The 17,646-nt window shown below is 41.4% G+C and overlaps 1 protein-coding gene across 1 annotated transcript in view; it reads right to left on the bottom strand.

Annotated features, from left to right (window-relative positions):
- RNF11 (ring finger protein 11) overlaps positions 1-17,646 on the bottom strand; it is a 43,347-nt gene that overhangs the window by 9,613 nt on the left and 16,088 nt on the right. The window lies entirely within an intron of this gene.

The following is a 17,646-nucleotide window of genomic DNA, read 5'->3' as shown; positions in this document are numbered from 1 at the left end:
AGAGCCCAATAAAGTAGTAGAAGCGTTGGTAATGCTGCTAGACAACATTGACCTCCCATGGCCTGGCAAATTCTCTCGTTCAGCCTCACTCAGGTCCCTAGGATGCCGGAATAGAGAGGTACAATTTGTATTTTATGGATATGGGGTATCAGTGATTTTCGTGTCTATATACTGACATACATAAAACAAAATACCAGAAGATGTGTGCTTACACAGGAGGCAGAGGTGTAACACTTCAATTAAAACAACAAACTGGAATACAGTTCTTAGCTTCCAAGAGTTAGGAACACTGAAAACAAAATGAGTATTTCCTTTTCTAGCAATTTTTTTTGCAACCCTACAGCTATTTTTAAAACTAATATGTATTTGAAATACAAAAACTTGTAACTCAAGTTTAACATGGAACTCCTATTCTCTAAAATTACACAACATTTTGAGGTGTTAACTCGTAAGATAAAGACCCCTAGTTACCCAGATGGAAAAAGTTGTGTGTTTGCAGGAGCAGGGCCTCTGTGTGTGCTTAATTTTACTACCAGCCGCAGTTCCACTGATTTCAAAGAGACTCGTCACCATAGGAAAGTTAAGCATGTGTGTATGCCTTGGCAGAATCAAATTTAAGAGCCCAATTTCTCCAGCATCACTCATGCAAATAGTACCATTATCTTCAAGGGAATACTGCTTTGCAGAATTACAGCTCTTAATCAAATTATGATTATAGCTAAAGGCCCTCTGGTATGCATATAAGTAAAAAAGTTGACATCATAATAATTGTAATAAAGCTAAAATGGAAGCATAAAGCTTTTCTCTCTTTCTTTCCATCTTCCCTGGTGGAAAATGCTTTTTCAGACAAGTTATAAAGCACTAAATACATAGCCTGCATTGGGAAACCTTGTCTGGTTTATTTATCCTTTGACTGGGTTGTCAAACACTCCAAATTCAGATGAAATTTCATGTTGATTTTATTTTTATCCAAAAAGCTAAAAACTCAAAACAAAATATCTATATTAGTACTCCTCTAATATGATTTAAAATCTTCTTGATGTCCAGTTTATTTTAATTCATTCATTACTTTTTCATGTGAATTTAAGGCTGGAGAATGATCCCGGATGGCCAGCCCTAAAACTGAACATCTTCTGCTTATCCAGGGCAGGTACAGTTCAGAGAGCTGAAACACATCTCCTTATACTAACCTGCCAATACACTTCAGTACTTGTCTAGAAAGGCATCTAGAGGGAGTAAAGAATTCAGTCTCCATGCTATATCAGTCCAGATTAAGAGTCAATTTCCCTACTCCCCCTCCCCCCATCACTTTGGGTTTCGATTTCCCTGGCGGCACCTGTCACTTGGGTGATATCACCATGCAAGTCTTCAAAAAAAACATCTTCCAGGTTTTCCAACAATAAGGAGAATCCTAATAACGACTCTCAAAAAAATCCATAGGTTTATTGATAACTGCCTCCATAAAATCCTCCTGATCCTCTGGCCATACACCAATCAACAACAAAGACCTGTGGCAACTGACTCACCAACTTCCTGCCAAAGAAGAAATCAGGAAGAGAAGATGGCAATACCCTCAGAAAACCAACCACCAACCTCATAAGACAAGCCTTAAGTTGGAACCCACAAGGAAAAAGGAAAAGAAGGTGCTCAAGAAACAGCTGGCATACAGACCTGAAGACAGACACTAAAAAGACAGCATACTCCTGGTGAGAACTGGAAAAGATCGCCCAGGATAGGGGATGCTTGGCAAATGGTCATCAATGGCCTATACAACAAGATGTAGCAGTGAAAGAGGCTTACTACTACTAATATAAGAAACAAGCACAAGGGGCTGGGGGAGACACCCTTGCAAGGTTTTTCTGTGTGGATCCCATAGTGCATTTTAAGCATCTTTTCCCACAAAAAGGTGTTTTCATTAGGCTTCAGCAGACTTTTGCTTAAAACACTCTAGTCAGTTATGTGGCAAGATCGAGATGCTGCAGTAAAGCTGCTTTTCCCTAACCTCATGTTCTATAGCATTTTCATCTTGTACTTTCATACATAAAGATTTTGTAATGTTCTGAAAACATATCACAGGTAAACTCCCAATCCTGGAAAAATGATTATTTTAAGATTACTTTCTTCCACACAACAGCGGTACATTATAATAATTTGTATAAATATGTAATTCTTTAGAATCGCACCAACCTGTGTATTTTGCCCTTTGACCTTCCTGCTCCATACAAAATGTAAAGTACTAATTCACAACCTATACACAGATCTAGTTAGCTCTCAAGAAACATATTGGAATAACTTTATATTTTTAAAGTATCATGAGCAAACATACTACTCTACTACGCTACTTCAACGTTGAACATCGATGGCATCAGCCCTGGAGGATGTGTAGACGACACACATCAAAGTAGCCTATTTCGATGTTCTTACGTCGAAATAGGCTACTTTGACGTAGTGTGCTAGTGTAGATGTAGCCCTAATATTGTGAAAAATCTCTGCATTTTTAAATGACATATTTCACTTGCTAATTACTTTTTGGATTTTTTAAACTGGACAATGAAAGTCAGTTTCACTTTCTGGTTCATACTGTTGCAATGTTTGGGTTTCAAACAACACAGGGGAATATTTATTTGATTAAAAACAACTAAGTAGGATTTGAAAACAAATAATAGAAACATTTGTTTTGTGTAAGCATCAAATTTTGAGCCAAATACTTTCTATCAATAATTTAGACATCAGAACAGTCAATTGGAAGAATACCAAGTCTTACAACACCATTTAGACATGGGCTGTTGTAGAAGTAAAATTATATTTTTATTATAGGGCTGTAAGGGCCATAAAACAGAGCCTTCAGTTTTTCATTCCATAGCTGCATTATCAGCCAAAGCATAGGCTCAAATATGGAAATAAAGCAAATTAAAAGGTCTGAGTTGGCTTGTTCCTCCCTTCTGTTTTACCTTTTGTGCAATTCAGGGAGAGTGGAGTGAAGAGTGGGGAAAACAGAACAATACAGGAGAATGACAAGTTGCCAGGGCTCTGGCCCCACTCTGACACTCTGATTGCAGAAAGTGGGAGGCCCGCAAAAACTTAAAAACACCCTGCCTATACAAGGGGGGCGTGGCTCCTTTAAAACTTCCCAGGGTTACAGATCCCCTGGACCTTGGAGTGTATTGCTGCCACCACCCAGGTAAACAAAAAAGCCCTTACCCCAGAAAGATACACCTGCGAATATCTCCCATGGGGAAAAACTCCAAACCCTCTGTTAAAAGGAAAAGGGGGCTGAGAACAAAGCAAACTGTAATCTGAAGCTGGCCTTCTAGCCGAAGGCATACACCCACACAGGCCTTTCTCAGGACACAGGTTTCAGATCAATTGCTTAAAAATAGTGATTTATTCAGAAAACAAGAGAAAATAAACCATGGGGTTGTACACAGAGAAAAATATTGCCCTGGGGTTCAGCTTAAAAAGTTACAGGGGGAAAAAACATCAAGTCAGAGCACCTAAAAAGAACAAAGCAGCAAAACAAGGCAATAAGAAAGAGAGATAGCCAATCCAATCAAATTCAAAATAACATGGCCATAGTGAGAACAATAAAACAATCTGTTTTATACTTCTATATCTAGCTATTGAATTCACATTCTTTTAAAGAAATATTATTGTTTCTATAAATCAGTACTACACACACTTCTAAAACATATTTATGGACTATAAGGACCTTTTCTAATTTGTGTCCTCTTACTTATAATGTTGCTGACTCACTATTTTCAGTATCTGCAGGAGGAAAAGGCATGGGGGATAAAGAACCTATTTTTAAATAAAGTTGTTGAAAGTCCAGGTGACTATTCTGATTTCACCAGCAGGCAGGATAATACTGAGCAAAGTCACAGAGAATCATAGATGTTAGAGATACTCCAATGCTTGGTAGATCAGGGGTGTCCAATACATTCGTCAATTGCCACATGTGGCGAATAGGACACTGTATTGTGGCAAATATGGCTCTTGAGCTGCAGGCAGCTGTTGGAGCCTTTAAATATGCCTCCTCCTGAAAGCCACACGTGCACGTGCCCCACCACTTGGTTGGAGAAGCATGTGGTAGCCCTAGCGGTGGCTCCGGTGAACTGCTGGCATTAAATTAGAAGGAGGAGGGTGGAGAGGGCTGGGCACGCCTGGCTCTAGGGGAGGGTGAAGACATTTATTTAGGAGTGGGAGTCTGGGTGGCCTGGATCTGGAGGTGGGGGAGGGCATTTATTTAGAGCTGAGGAGAAGGGGAATGTGGCAAATATGGAAAAACGACAAACACAAGTGTGGAGATCTTTGAAATCTGTTTGGCCACCTCTGTGGTAGATCATCCGATTAAATATCCAGCCCATGCACTACTCTTCCCTACACTCATTTTCTAGTGGCCTAGGTTTAAAAGTACCAGACACAGGGACTTTCACAACTGCCCATGGGAGGCTGTTCCACAGCCATACGTAACTGTCAACATTTTTGGCACCAGTTTACTACAATAATTATATATTCTACAATGCAAAGAATACAAATGCTTGCTCCTTGTCACGTTTAACCCAAACATTTAAGTAAAATCCCTACATTACAATATACAAATGTTAGCTAACTTGCTCAAACACTACTAAAATTTCAAGGTCAGACTTAGTTCCATTTCAGCATACTACACTAAACAATTCTTCTAGTTCCTTGTTTACTTTCTTCGTGCATTTGCATACTGGTATATTCCGCTCTTCCCCCAGTTGTTACCTAACCAAATATTATACATTTAACTATCCAGATCTTTCCTCACAAACCTATCCTTTTTATTACCAGTACTTTTTTTCAGCTCTAACTCCCTCCAATTTGCCATTATCTTCATTGTAATGTGTGGTCCAGAAACAACTGTAATAGTCCTATTACTGCTACCTACTTGAGCAATACATTCTATGGCCTCCAGGTACACAGACTTAGAGCTTTTGCAACGAAGCGCTAAAATGCACTGGCCCCTCTGGAGCCATAACACTGCAAATTTGTGTTTATAATAATGTGCTGTCCATTATCACCATAGGTCTCTTTCCTTCTACTAACTAGGGCCTTATGGAAAGCCTACTGCAGTTAACAGACAGACTTCATGAGACTCAAAGGACTTTTTGGATCGAGCTGTTACAGAGTATGCATGTATCATGTGCGTCGTTTCCTCATTTGTGCATTCATGCATTGTTTCAAACTGAATTTCATGTGATTATTTTCTTCAATATTCCTAACGAATTTCGCAGTCTTCTGATCTTCTTGATTCATCTAGTTATTATATTTACTTGGTATAGTGGTGGAAACGAAGGGGCTTTTTTGTAAATGTTATTCTGGTTATACTGGAAAAGCCTAATCAAACACTATCATGTTAAGGTTTATTCTGAGGCATTACAGTGTGAATTATAGTATTATCATTGTAGGTCACTTTAATAACCTTTTAGAAACATTATTAGGTATTTGCCAATTTTACAATAGCCTTTTCTTGTTATATAGAAAAAGAGAAGTTCACGTATATAGCTCAATAAAACATAATTTAATGAACCTATTAGCCATAATTTTAATTAAGCCCTCATAATGCTTTATTTCCAAATAGCCATCCAAAATGCAAGTTATTTTGCAGCACACTTGAACAATTATGCTCTAGGTTTCAAAAACAGAAAAAAAAATTATTTTTAATTTGTAAAGAGACCTAAGACAGACAACCAGGTCAATCAAAGGGAGTGGTCATTGTACAAGCCAAAATCAGTACTAGTGATTTTGTCTACCAGACACAATTCATTTAACAGTATTAGAGCGAGCAATGTCTAAAGAAAGCACTAAACTCATATCTTGTTAGTTAAAATGGTAACTGATTCCTCTGACCTACTGTGTGTTCAAAGCCACAAAAGGCCTGTTTGATATTAAGAACAGACTGGATGAAAGCTACGAAGTGGATTCCAAAGGCACGTAATTCTCACCCAACATACACATACATGGCAGGATGCTTCTTCAGACAGGTCACTGAGCCACTCCACATAACATGTAGCCTATATCACTTTATAAAGTGGTAGTAAGTGGCCTATATCACTTTATAAAGTGGTAGTAAGTGGAGGAATAAAGCACAACTATGATTCTTTGCATATCTCAAGAATGTGCAGCCTTTTAGGGAAACAAGAGTCCCTATCAACAGACTAATCCCACATGGCTATGCTTTGACAGATTTTTTTTTTTTTTCAAAATATCTGTAAGTCAGTTTTTGTTTGTTTCGGAACATACCTTTCAGACAGTAATACTTGGAAAACAGATGTCGTATGCAGTATTCCCTATAAGCGGTGCACTTGTGCAGTCACTCAAAGAGGTTCAGGTGCCACCCAGCTGATTAGCAGAGTGCCGAAAGCTGGGGTTTTTTTCTGCTGCTGGTGCATATTAGCGCTTGCCTTGGTGCACATACTAATTTATTCCACACGTGGATGGAAAATATCAGGGGGAATGTTGATTGTATGTATGTAGCATGGAGGCTTGCCCTTTGAGGACTGGAGCATCTGAGATTAGCCAACCCTGATTACAAAGTAGGCATGTTTGGACTGGATCAGGGGATTCCTTATAAAGAGCAGTAGAAAGCTGCACAGGGTGGCTCAAGAGACGGAAACCATGACTAGAGCTCCAGCAGGAAAGGGCTGAGACTGGTGGAGTCGGGTGGGGGCAAAGAGTTTAGTATGTGACAGAAGAGCTAGGACTGAGCGTGACTTTTTGTGTTGTAGTTATACACTTTCATTTTCCGACTCTGATGATTTTGAAGCATTTGTTATTTAAACACTCCTGGGTGCAGGTGCTGCTAGCCACAAGAGTGAGTGTGTGGAGTTCTTCAGGGGCCTGGAAGAGGGGGCTAACAGAGGCAGGGTGCCTGTAAACTGACCTCTGGCCAAAACGGGGTCACCAGTAAGTACAACCCTGCTACAACACACTACTGGGAGCATTGCATTGGTGCTGCCTTCCTCCATTCCTGGGGGGTGTACGACTGCACTTAGCTCCAGGCCCTGCTCCCATTTCACCCCTTTCCTCAAGCCCCTACTCCTCCTCTTCCCGCTTTGCTCCAGCCCCACCCAGCTTCCACCGTCTCCTCCTGCCCCGGCTCTTTTCCAACCCTCCCTAGACCCCCAACCCTTCACACCACTGAACATCTGATTGCAGCAGGCCGGAGGCACTGGGCAGGGAGGAGATGATTGGCAGGGCCTACTGGTGAGAAGGAGGCACTAGGGGTAAAGGGAAAAGATCTGACATAAGCACCCAGTATTGTTTTTTCCCATGGAGCACCCATGAAATTGGCACCTATGACTGGGGAGTTGTTCTGCTACCACTACATCCCTGCTATTTACACCAAGGTCATTAACTGTACAGCATGACTGTTTACTTTCCCTCATCTGAAGGTCCCTTTGGGAAGCCTGACAATACTGAAGGACAAAAATATCACAGCATAAAACACTTCTAGCCTTGATTTTCCCTTTACTAAGTGTCATCATTAGCATGGTTTTCTTGTTGCAAGATACACTTCAAGGCATAAGTCTTTTCATGCAGAAATACTGTTGAGTTAGATTCCTCCATTGGTGCAGAGCTAGGAGGGAGAGAAAACATGGTATCTGGGTAGTGATCACAGAACTAAGTCGTATCTTGTACACAACAGCTTTCCAGGCACGCTGCTCACTATGTTAAGTAGCAGTATTTGAAACAAAAATTGTCAAAATGTTGGGGAAATATTATCAATGTGCAAAAATACACAAGATTAAAATTTGGGTAACTGCAGTAACTGAGAAAACAACTAAGGCTAGGGCTGCACTAGCTGCAGAAAATGGAATGCTTAGGTTTGATCTTCCGGGGTGCTGCTGAGTGCATGCGTGAAACGGCACGTTCTGGGATCACTGTTGAACCTGTAACTCCTTGTGTGCTGCAAGGATTAAGGAATGTTGACGGGAGGCGCACTCCAGTCGACATTATGAAGAGAGGGACCAATGTCGATGGCTTCAAAATGGATTTTAGGTACTCAACTGACACACCTAAAATTGCATAGCAGTTGTCGACATTCCCGGTAGGTGTAGACATCACCTAAGTCAGTGTCTGACAACCAGGAGAGAGTCTTGCACATGTGGTTTATATAAAGGGAACAGCAACCTTTCAAGAAAATGGAAGCTATCATGATTCCTAGGTCTTTCTTGTCTCTTCCTCTGCCTTAATTCTTCTGGGACAAAATCCTGGCCCTATTGAACTCACTGGGAGTTTGGCCATTAAACTTCAATGGAGCTACAATTTTACTCATCCTTCTGCTGAGTTTCTTTAAAAAAAAAAAAAAAAATCTTGCTCTCCCAAATCACTCACACTTTCTTTAGTTGCTGGACTTTTCCATAATTTCTCTTCCCTTCTTTCTGGGTTTCCTTTTCTCCTTCTCCCTATGAATCCCCTTAGTAAAGTTTTGAAAAGGGCAGGAATGCAAAGTCCTACACTTCACTGCTGAAAACATATAGTCTCAGGCCAGTCTTTTCTCCAGCACGAAATCATGTGCTGCAACACCAACTACAATTAAATCTCATCACAAACATGCTACATACACATACAGTTACAGACTCAGAAAAATGAGTTAATGGCTCTGGTTTGTCTAGCCCACATACTAGTTCTTGCTTCTTGAAAGTTCTGAGCTTTCAATTTCTGTTTCTCAGCACACTAAAAAGTAACATGTACAAAGAAAGACACCAGGGCTATGTCTACATGAGAAGCCTCCGTCGACAGAAGTCTCTGTCAGAAGGGATTTCCTGGCAAAATTTCTGTCGACACAGCATCTACACATAAAAGCAGGTCAAAGAGCAATCTGCTCTGTTGACAGAGAGCAGCTAGACTGCCCGTCCCTCTCCCAACAGAACGGTTGACCAGAAGCTCTGCAAATAGGACTGCCCGGTGAACCAGAAGCCCTGTCTGTTGACAAAAGGGCCCCGGAGCTTCTACACGGCTGTTTTGTCAACAGAACACTGTTGAGAGAGGTGTTATACCTGAACAAGAAGAGGTACAATGCTGGTGGTAGACATGCCAGGTTTTGTCAACTAACTGTTGACAAAGTGCATTGGGCTTGTAGACGCTCTGTGGTTTATCCCAACAAAAGCCCAGTTTTGCTGGGAAAAACCTCGTGTAGACCTAGCCAAGCTGAATAGGATTGCTTTTGTTCTGTGCTCATGTGTTGGTGGACCTTGGCCAAGCATGGTAGAGGGGTAAGACATTATCTTAAAGACAGAGAGACAATGTATGGGAAAGGACTGAGACAGCATAGTGAAGAAGACACATCCCCCTGCCCCCCATACACACACTTCAGCCACAGAAAAACTGTCATAGCTTCTGGGCGTAAGAGACCCCCTATCTGGGAATATTTTGAAGAATTCATTCCCTGGGTAAAAAATGGGAAACACGTCAAAAGTAAGCAGTGCAAGGAGGAGATGCAGGTCCTAGTTGCAAGAAACAAACACCACAAGGAAAACTGCTCAGTGGTTGAAAAATTAGGTGGATGAAGATGTGGGTATGGCTGAGTAGGTCTTGGTTAGTAACTTAAATAATTTATTTGGCAACGCATCATTCTTCAAGAATTTTTCAAGAAGACTCCCAAGCTGTTTCCTGTGTTGGATGTTGCTAGGAAAAAAGTATATCTTAGCTAATCCTTATGGTTTGTCGAATTAGTTAACTAGGTTCAGAATCTATCACCCAAGTATACAGTACAGAAGGCTGCAGTAAGAGAAATCCACAATTGCAGTTGCCACAGAGTGCCATTTTCTTATTTTATATACGTGCAAGCCACGCAAAAGAACTTTGTCTTCGAAGGAGAAACTCTCAGATTCAAGAATTTGGCAGTAGACTGACATACAGTTATTGCAATCGACCGTGAAAATCCAATATTGGATGGATAAGCCACAAGAGAAGCTGCAGACTCAAACACTGCACATAGATCCTCACTGCCACTAACCACTGTCTCTCGAGACAAAAAGGGGCCGTACTAATTACATAAACACATGCCCCTTACTTTGGAACATCATCAGCACACATCATAATGGTGATGTCATAAATCTATTCTCTGTTTTACTTCAGCATAATTCAGCTTTTCCAAAGGAACCTCATCCTATACTTGTTTTCTCAAAAAACAGAAGTGCCAGAGAGTTCAATGGGGCTTATTCTAAAATTAAGTATGCCCTTGTAGCCAAGAAGGCTAATGGCATATACGGGTGCATTAGGAGAAGCATTTCCAGCAGATCTAGAGAAGTTATTATTCCCCTCCACTCGACACTGGTGAGGCCACATCTGGAGTATTGAGTCCAGTTCTGCCCCCGTCCCAGTATAGAAAGGGTGTGGATGCATTGGAGAGAGTTCAGCAGAGGGCAACAAAAACAATGAGGGGTCTGGAAAACATGACCTATGAGGAGAAGCTGAAAGATTTGGGCTTATTTAGTCTGCAGAAGAGAAGACTGAGGGGTGATTTGATAACGGCCGTCAACTTCTTGAAAGGAGGATCTAAAGAGGATGGAGAGAGACTGTTCTCAATGGTGACAGATGGCAGAACAAGGAGCAATGGTCTGAAGTTACAGAGGGTGAAGTGTAAGTTGGATATTAGGAAAAACTATTTCAGCAGAAGGATGGGGAAGCACTGGAATGTGTTACCAAGAGAGGTGGTGGAATCTCCATCCCTAGAGATTTTTAAGTCCCGGCTTGACACAGTAATGGCTGGGATGATTTAGTTGAGGTTCATCCTGCTTTAGGCAGGAGGCTGGGCTCGATGACTTCCTGAGGTCCCTTCCAGTCCTAGAATTCTATGATTTTAAATTACAGAATCAGTCGACCCTGAGAAGGAGTTTGTTCTCAAGCTTCTAAGATATTTTTTGTTTATAACAGCACTACTACCTACTGTTATGACAGTTGACTATGACCTTTTCCTTTGCCTAGGAGTCACTACAAATTCTAACTCACTGAATTTTGCATAAGCTCTTTTTCACAACCAACCAATTTATCTTTCAATTATTGCACAACATGCTTCCCTGGCTTCAGGGTATATTTCAGCCAAACAAGTTTTTCATCTGCCAGCTCCTCCTTGGTTTTCATTGTGTTCTGTTCCTCTCTCTCCTGATCCCACCAAGCTGCAATGTATTAATTTCTTTGAGAAGGAATCCCATGACACAACTCTGTGCAACAATAAATGTACTTGACAGTCTGTCATAGGGCATATCTTCAATAGAAGCACACCAGCAGCACAGCGGCAACACTGCAGCTACACTTCTGTAGCATAGCAATAGACTGGGTTCTTTGTTGTAGTCAATCTACCTCTTCGAGAGGTTTCAACCTAACAGCGTCCACACTGGGGCTTTGATCAGGTTAGTTACCTTACATGAGGCACGAGATTTTCCGTGGCCTTCAGCAAGACAGCTGAAACTGTGTTGGTGTTGTAGGGAGAAAATTCCTCAGGCAGGCCATGGTTTGTGCTAAAAACCCCCTATTCAATTCTTAAAGTCTGGAGTAGGCCTATAAAATAAGAAACCCAGCTAGCATGAGTGAAAAAATACCTTGCTGGGACCCCTTCTCCTTATCTCTCTCACCCGATACCTCGCTGGGCCCTCTTCTCCCTTATCTCCCTCACAATACCCAGAGAAGGGCAGGAAGGGCCTTGAAGTCTGAAGGGAGAAAACTGCCTCAGCAACTACATTCCAAGGAGAGGCCCTGCATGTGGAAACCAATTGTTAGTGCTGTTAATGATTTGTGCTTTAAATCTTGTAGGTAAAACCCCTGGATGCACCAGTGTGGAGACATCGCCACATCCCCTATCCTACCTTGACATGAACTGGTCATTGTATATCTGTTTTGGTTAACACGTAAAGGAAACCACCTGTACTAGAGATACGACACTCAATAAGCTATGGGCGGAGATACTCTGTAACCTTTTAACCTTTTTAGATATTGGCTTATTGTGATCATTTCGTCTTGTTGCTAGAACCTATCCAGGCATGGGTGATACCCATGTCGTAGTTTCCCTCCGCCCACCAATAATCTCTATAATCAGTTGTCATCTATTGTCTGGGAGTGCTTGGCTGAGTCCTGATGGGTAAAAGTGGCACTCCACCAGCTGTGTGTGTAATAAACCCTCCAGTTTGCTTCATACACAGTGTCCAGACTTTGTTCCAACATGTATATGAAAATAAATAGTCTTATAAATATGAATGTGCCTAACTTGAATATACTTTATGCAAAATACTTCATAGAATTTATCATTTTGAAAGTTATAGTCCGCTGAAGGTGTATATGCTATCTGTGTGCATGTATCATTCCTGTATTTGAAATTAGAATTATGAAGCATAAAGTACTGATCTAGACATCCTAAGAGAGGGTCATTAGTGGTACTTAAGGACATAATGGGTTGGTATTCGGGAATAATCTGTGAACCTGGACTAGGGTTGGTCCTACAAAGATATATGTCCAGGCTACCTGATACTAGAAGCCATTTTGGATGCTGTATTTTTCCATGTGAGGTGAGAAAACTTTGAATGGAACATAAAGGATTCTCACCTTGACAAAATATACATAAAGGCATGAAGCAAACAATAGGGGCCACGCCAGATGCCAGGAGATTCCTGGTTACTAGGTAAGATGACTGCAGGAAACATCCAAGACTGAAGAGGGGGGAAGGATCACGCCCAAGCTGGGAGGTTTTCCAGCTTCCTTGGGATGTGGACAAGGCTGGTGCTAGCCAATTGGTGCTGCCAGGCAAATTTCAGTCACCCATTGAAAATGGCGATCCCCACAATAACCCCGAGCCCAGTGCTCAGCCCCAGCTCTGTATCCAGCAGCTGGCCCAACCCTGGAGTGTGCAGCATGGCAGAGGCCACTGTGGAGCAGAGTGCCCTGGCAGGAGCGCATGCAGCACAGTGGGGGCCAGCCCGGGAGCAGAGTGCAGACAGCGTGGCAGGGGCCAGCCCAGAGTGGAGCACCCGCCAGGGAGCACAGGTATCATGGCAGGGGACAGCCCAGGAGTGCATGAAGTGTAGCGAGGGCCAGCCCGGAGCAAAGTGCCCACCCCGGAGCTTGGGCAGTGGGGGGGGACCAGTCTGGGAGTGTGGGCAGCATGGGCAGGGTGGCAGGGGCCAGCCTGAGAGAGGAGTGCCCACATGGGAGTGAGCAGCGCAGGGGAAAGCTGGCTACTGAGACAGCAGCTGAGCCCAACACGCTGGACTGGCTTTTTCATGGCTCCTTGAAAATGGCAGCCCCAGGCAACTGCCTAACTCGCTGGCGCCTAAGACCAGCTCTGGATGTAGGACTCTGCAGTCCAACTGCTTGATCACTAAAATAGTGCTTCAGCTCTCCAGAATGCACTACTTGCTTACACATGCTCCCCATAAGTTCCACCAGTCTCTCAGTACTTTGTCCCAAAGACGTTAAGCTAGAAGCCAAAATGGCAGGAAACAAGGCACACAGGAAGCTCTTAACCACAGTCATTGTACTTTTATACTGCATGAGACAGTTACAGACCTTTGCACAATAACAAAAATCCTTGGACGCTGCCTTTGCTAGTCATATTCACCTCTTCTGTGATTCTGAATTCTGTTAGTATTTGAGGCCAGGAAGGGTCTCTCTTATTTTCTTTCTACCCAAATCAGTACTACTTGCATGTGGTGACTGGTGGACCTGTCTGCTCAGAGAAGCATCCTCTCTCCTTAAATACAGTCTCCCTCCTCTGGCTGAGGGCTTGACTGGACAGCTTTTCCTTTCCCTCCTGGGGCCCCTCTCTACAAAAAACTCTTTGGGGACTGGGGTAGGAAAGTGCAGCAGTTGAGCAATGTTGATGGCTTAGATGACTTGATGACTCCTCTCTGATGGTTCTTCAGAATGGAGTCGAGCTTCTTTTCAGATAGCTGTCCTGCCCTAGTATGTAACTAACAACCCTGTCTGGAGCAGGGTTAAATATGTTCGGCACATTCTACCAAAAAGGATTCCTAAAATACAGGGCCCCTAAAAGTGAGGTTACAACGCAAATGGGACTCATAATTGGATACAGACTTACTTCATTCTGTCACAGCCCCAAAGAGCTCAGAATGTACTTTCCAATGAGACGTAATGTGGGAACTGGAGAGTTGTGTTTGTTTTGTTTGTTTCTTTGTTATTAATGAAAACAAACGAGCTAGTCAATATCAGTAGCATCAGTTCACTACCTTCTTAGCTATTATCAGCTTACAGCTTTCTGTGGCTTCCTGGCAGAAGTGAGTGATCTAAAGGAAGATATAGATGTGGTTTTATAGTTGGGGTTTTTAGGATTTTTTGAGAAAGGGTGTCTAGTGCATACAACACTGTGATTGTGGGTGAAGATGTCAAGCAAGTAATCAAAACTTGGCAAAACAGAGGCAATGTTGGATCTGTAAACAATGTGCGGGGGGACAAGTATATTCACAGAGACATTAAAGCATTGTATGCTTCCTTTCTTCACTACAATAATAAATGTGATATAGACAAAAGCAATATTTGTAATTTCATTTACGTAACGCTTGTCCTCACAAACAGTGACTCTGTAGTTAGTTTCAAAGGGCATAAATCCAAGAATGATCTCATTCAACGGTCAAACTACTTCTAACACATGAGAGAGGCTTGTACTAAGGTTAGGACAGGTACAACAAACAGAGATACAACAGACCCACTGGGGATTGGTCATGCAATACAAGTAGAATGCTTCCACAAGGCATTTTCTTCCATTTGTTAAAAAGCTTTTATGTGTCTGCAGACACTGTCCAAAGTGACGCTACCAGAAAGCGTGTCTTCAGGCTACACATTTCTATGAAGCATACACGCAAATGATGCACTATCAGGTCAACCTTGCTACATTCAGCCTCGCTGCACAAAACTATTGACAAGTCATCCACCACTGAAGCTGTTAAAACATTTACGTCTATCTAATCAAAATGTTCCAAGTCTGGGGTATGTCTTTAAACACTCAACATTATAAACACAGAGCCTGATTCTGATCTAATTTATACTGATTAACACCAATGCAATTTCACTGACTTCAGTGGAGTTACTTTCAATTTATGCTGTTTTAAACAAAAAGCAGATTTAGGCTCAATATTTTCCACATTAAAAAAAAAAAACAAAGACAGATCATGGAACTAAGCTTGGGGTGAAGTCAAAAACTCACCTTGCATGTAACTCATTCTTCATGCCAAAACAACTAAAAGTAAGTCTATTTAGCAGTAAAAGATACAGCCCATAGCAGCTGGAGTGGATTAACAATTAACCCCTATATAGCCACTGTGTCCAACCAGTTATGAAGTAGTAGCCACTACATCCTCCATTAATATTATTAAAGCTTGCAGTCCTTGACCACTTATCAAATTCTTGGAATGGCCCCCATCATAGGTTATTGCCCCCTCCTGGCCTACCTAGCACACTGGGGCCTAGACGTGGTTAGGCCTCCAATTACTATATTATATCATCCCAGAAATCTTCCTAATCTACCCATCAGTCTCCATGTCTAAGTGAACCAACTGGTGTGACCAAACAGTGCCAGAACAGTCAAAAAACCCTCCAAGAAAATATACACACAAGTGAAGAATAACTTACTGCATTCTAGATAAACAAACCAAAGCCAACATGTCAAAAGCCTTCGTGAACAGACTACCATGGCCCTGATCAGCAAAGGACATGTATTTTAAATTCCTTTGCCTCCAATAGGACTTGAGCATACTCTTACATGCATCTATGAATCAGGGCTTCTATTGCTACTAAATCTGAGCTGGTAGCAGGGAAACCATTTAAGAAGGGGAAAACAAGTAAAGAGAGGCCATTTTCTGGATATGGGGGAATATTTGAACATGAAAAAAATATTCTAATCTATACCTCCATGAACAGCTGTGAATCTTGCAAATATCTATCATCATATTGGTTCACACATACACAGTTAGGAATTTTCCATATTACTTCACAGTTAAGCTTATTCCACAACAGAGATAGATCATCTTGAATAAAAGGGGCATAACCTGCTACGGCCTTGATTGCCATTAAATCAAGTTTTTATTCACGTTTTAGTACATAAATGACCACTTATGACGACTAAGGAGACTGTAGTGGCACAGCTAGGTGAGCCATAGACGGAAAGCTCTGGACAGTAAACTTGGACGTACCTGTGTTTGTTGCAATGTGAAAAAGGTACATAAAGCCACAAAGCTCAGCAATTCATTCAAAAAAAGCCACAGAACAAAACCTCCACGTAAGTTACAGATAAATAACAAAATAGAGAATTACATCAGCGGGCTTGTCTAAATGGTGAGGTTTCCCAGCCTAATTATGCTACTGTAGTTATACCCATATACCTGCCATGTGAAGCACTTATTCCAGCAGTGTCTTTTCCCAGTTCAGTATTTGGCTCTCTTATTCCAGAATAGATGTGCACCCACCCCTGTGAATTACGGCAGTACAAAAACAGTGGTATAATTATGCTGGGAAAGGTCACCATTTAGACAAGCCTGGAAGTAGTGGTAGGGAAAAGAAAGTAACCCTTCTTGCTGGGATATGAACACTTTACAATGGAAATACTTATCTTCAGTCATTCGGTAACTTCAGAGTGCCTCTAGACATCTTTAGATTTGTATGACGCCCAATTTACTGTAAGGTACCCAGTCATTGATTCTTTCACTAATGGTTTCCAGGTGAAAGTCCCTTTTCAACACAGTTAGAAAAACATGTATTGCTGCTGCCCAATTTAATTTGAAGCAGAGATGGGGAAGAACAACAAAAATAGAGAATTCACTCGTGCCTTATTTTTGAACATAGATCACATTCCCTGGTTTGGATGTTATTGAAAGCATTCTGGGTTTTAACCCAAACTGACACCAACTTGGCAAAAGTCTGAAGCTACACCTTTTTCCCCAGGCAGCAAACATTAAAAATGGTTAAATAGGATAGCTACATTGTTTTTTCCTGACCTGACACTTCTAGTAAACATTCCACAAGTTCTAAATGTGGTGCTTGGCATCCAAATCTATAAAAATGTAAGTTCTGTCATCTAAAATAGCTACATTCCAAACTTAGCGGGATAAATTGCCACCCCATTAGCACAAAGTTTAGCAAAAAAAATACAATTTTAATAGTTCATATTTATGTCTCCTCACAAGGGTTATTTTTGTTCAGCAGAGTACAGAAACAAACTTCATGGGAAAAAACTAAAAAGCATCTCCACTTTCAATCTTAAGAATTAAGAAAGATTCTAGTCTCTTAAAAAGAAAAATTAACTATAGATGATCAACATGGTTTAAAATTATCATTTGCTTTTGTTCATGAAGGTTCTTAAGTACATGCATAACTACCAAAATATGCTTTTTAAAGTTCTTGGCCTGCTTCTCATGTCTGAGAAATAGTTACTTATGTGCATAAAGTTATATATGGGTTTAGGTACCTTCCTGAAATAGGGGCTTTTACAAGAGACAATATTGATAACCATGGTGTCCGGGAAATTCCTGGCAACAGTGTCCATAATTTTTAACTCAGAGCTTGTCTACACACTTAGCTGGGTAAGAAAAGCTAGGCTAAAACTTTTTGACCCAGAATGCTGTTTTATGAGTTCATGTGTACTATAAAGTTGCCTCTGCTTTAACCGTTTTTGTT

Source organism: Carettochelys insculpta, chromosome 9, assembly GCF_033958435.1.
Source record: "Carettochelys insculpta isolate YL-2023 chromosome 9, ASM3395843v1, whole genome shotgun sequence".
Taxonomy (NCBI): Eukaryota; Metazoa; Chordata; order Testudines; family Carettochelyidae; genus Carettochelys; species Carettochelys insculpta.
The sequence above is the reverse complement of the archived record's forward strand: the minus strand, read 5'-3'. Positions and strand labels throughout refer to the sequence as shown.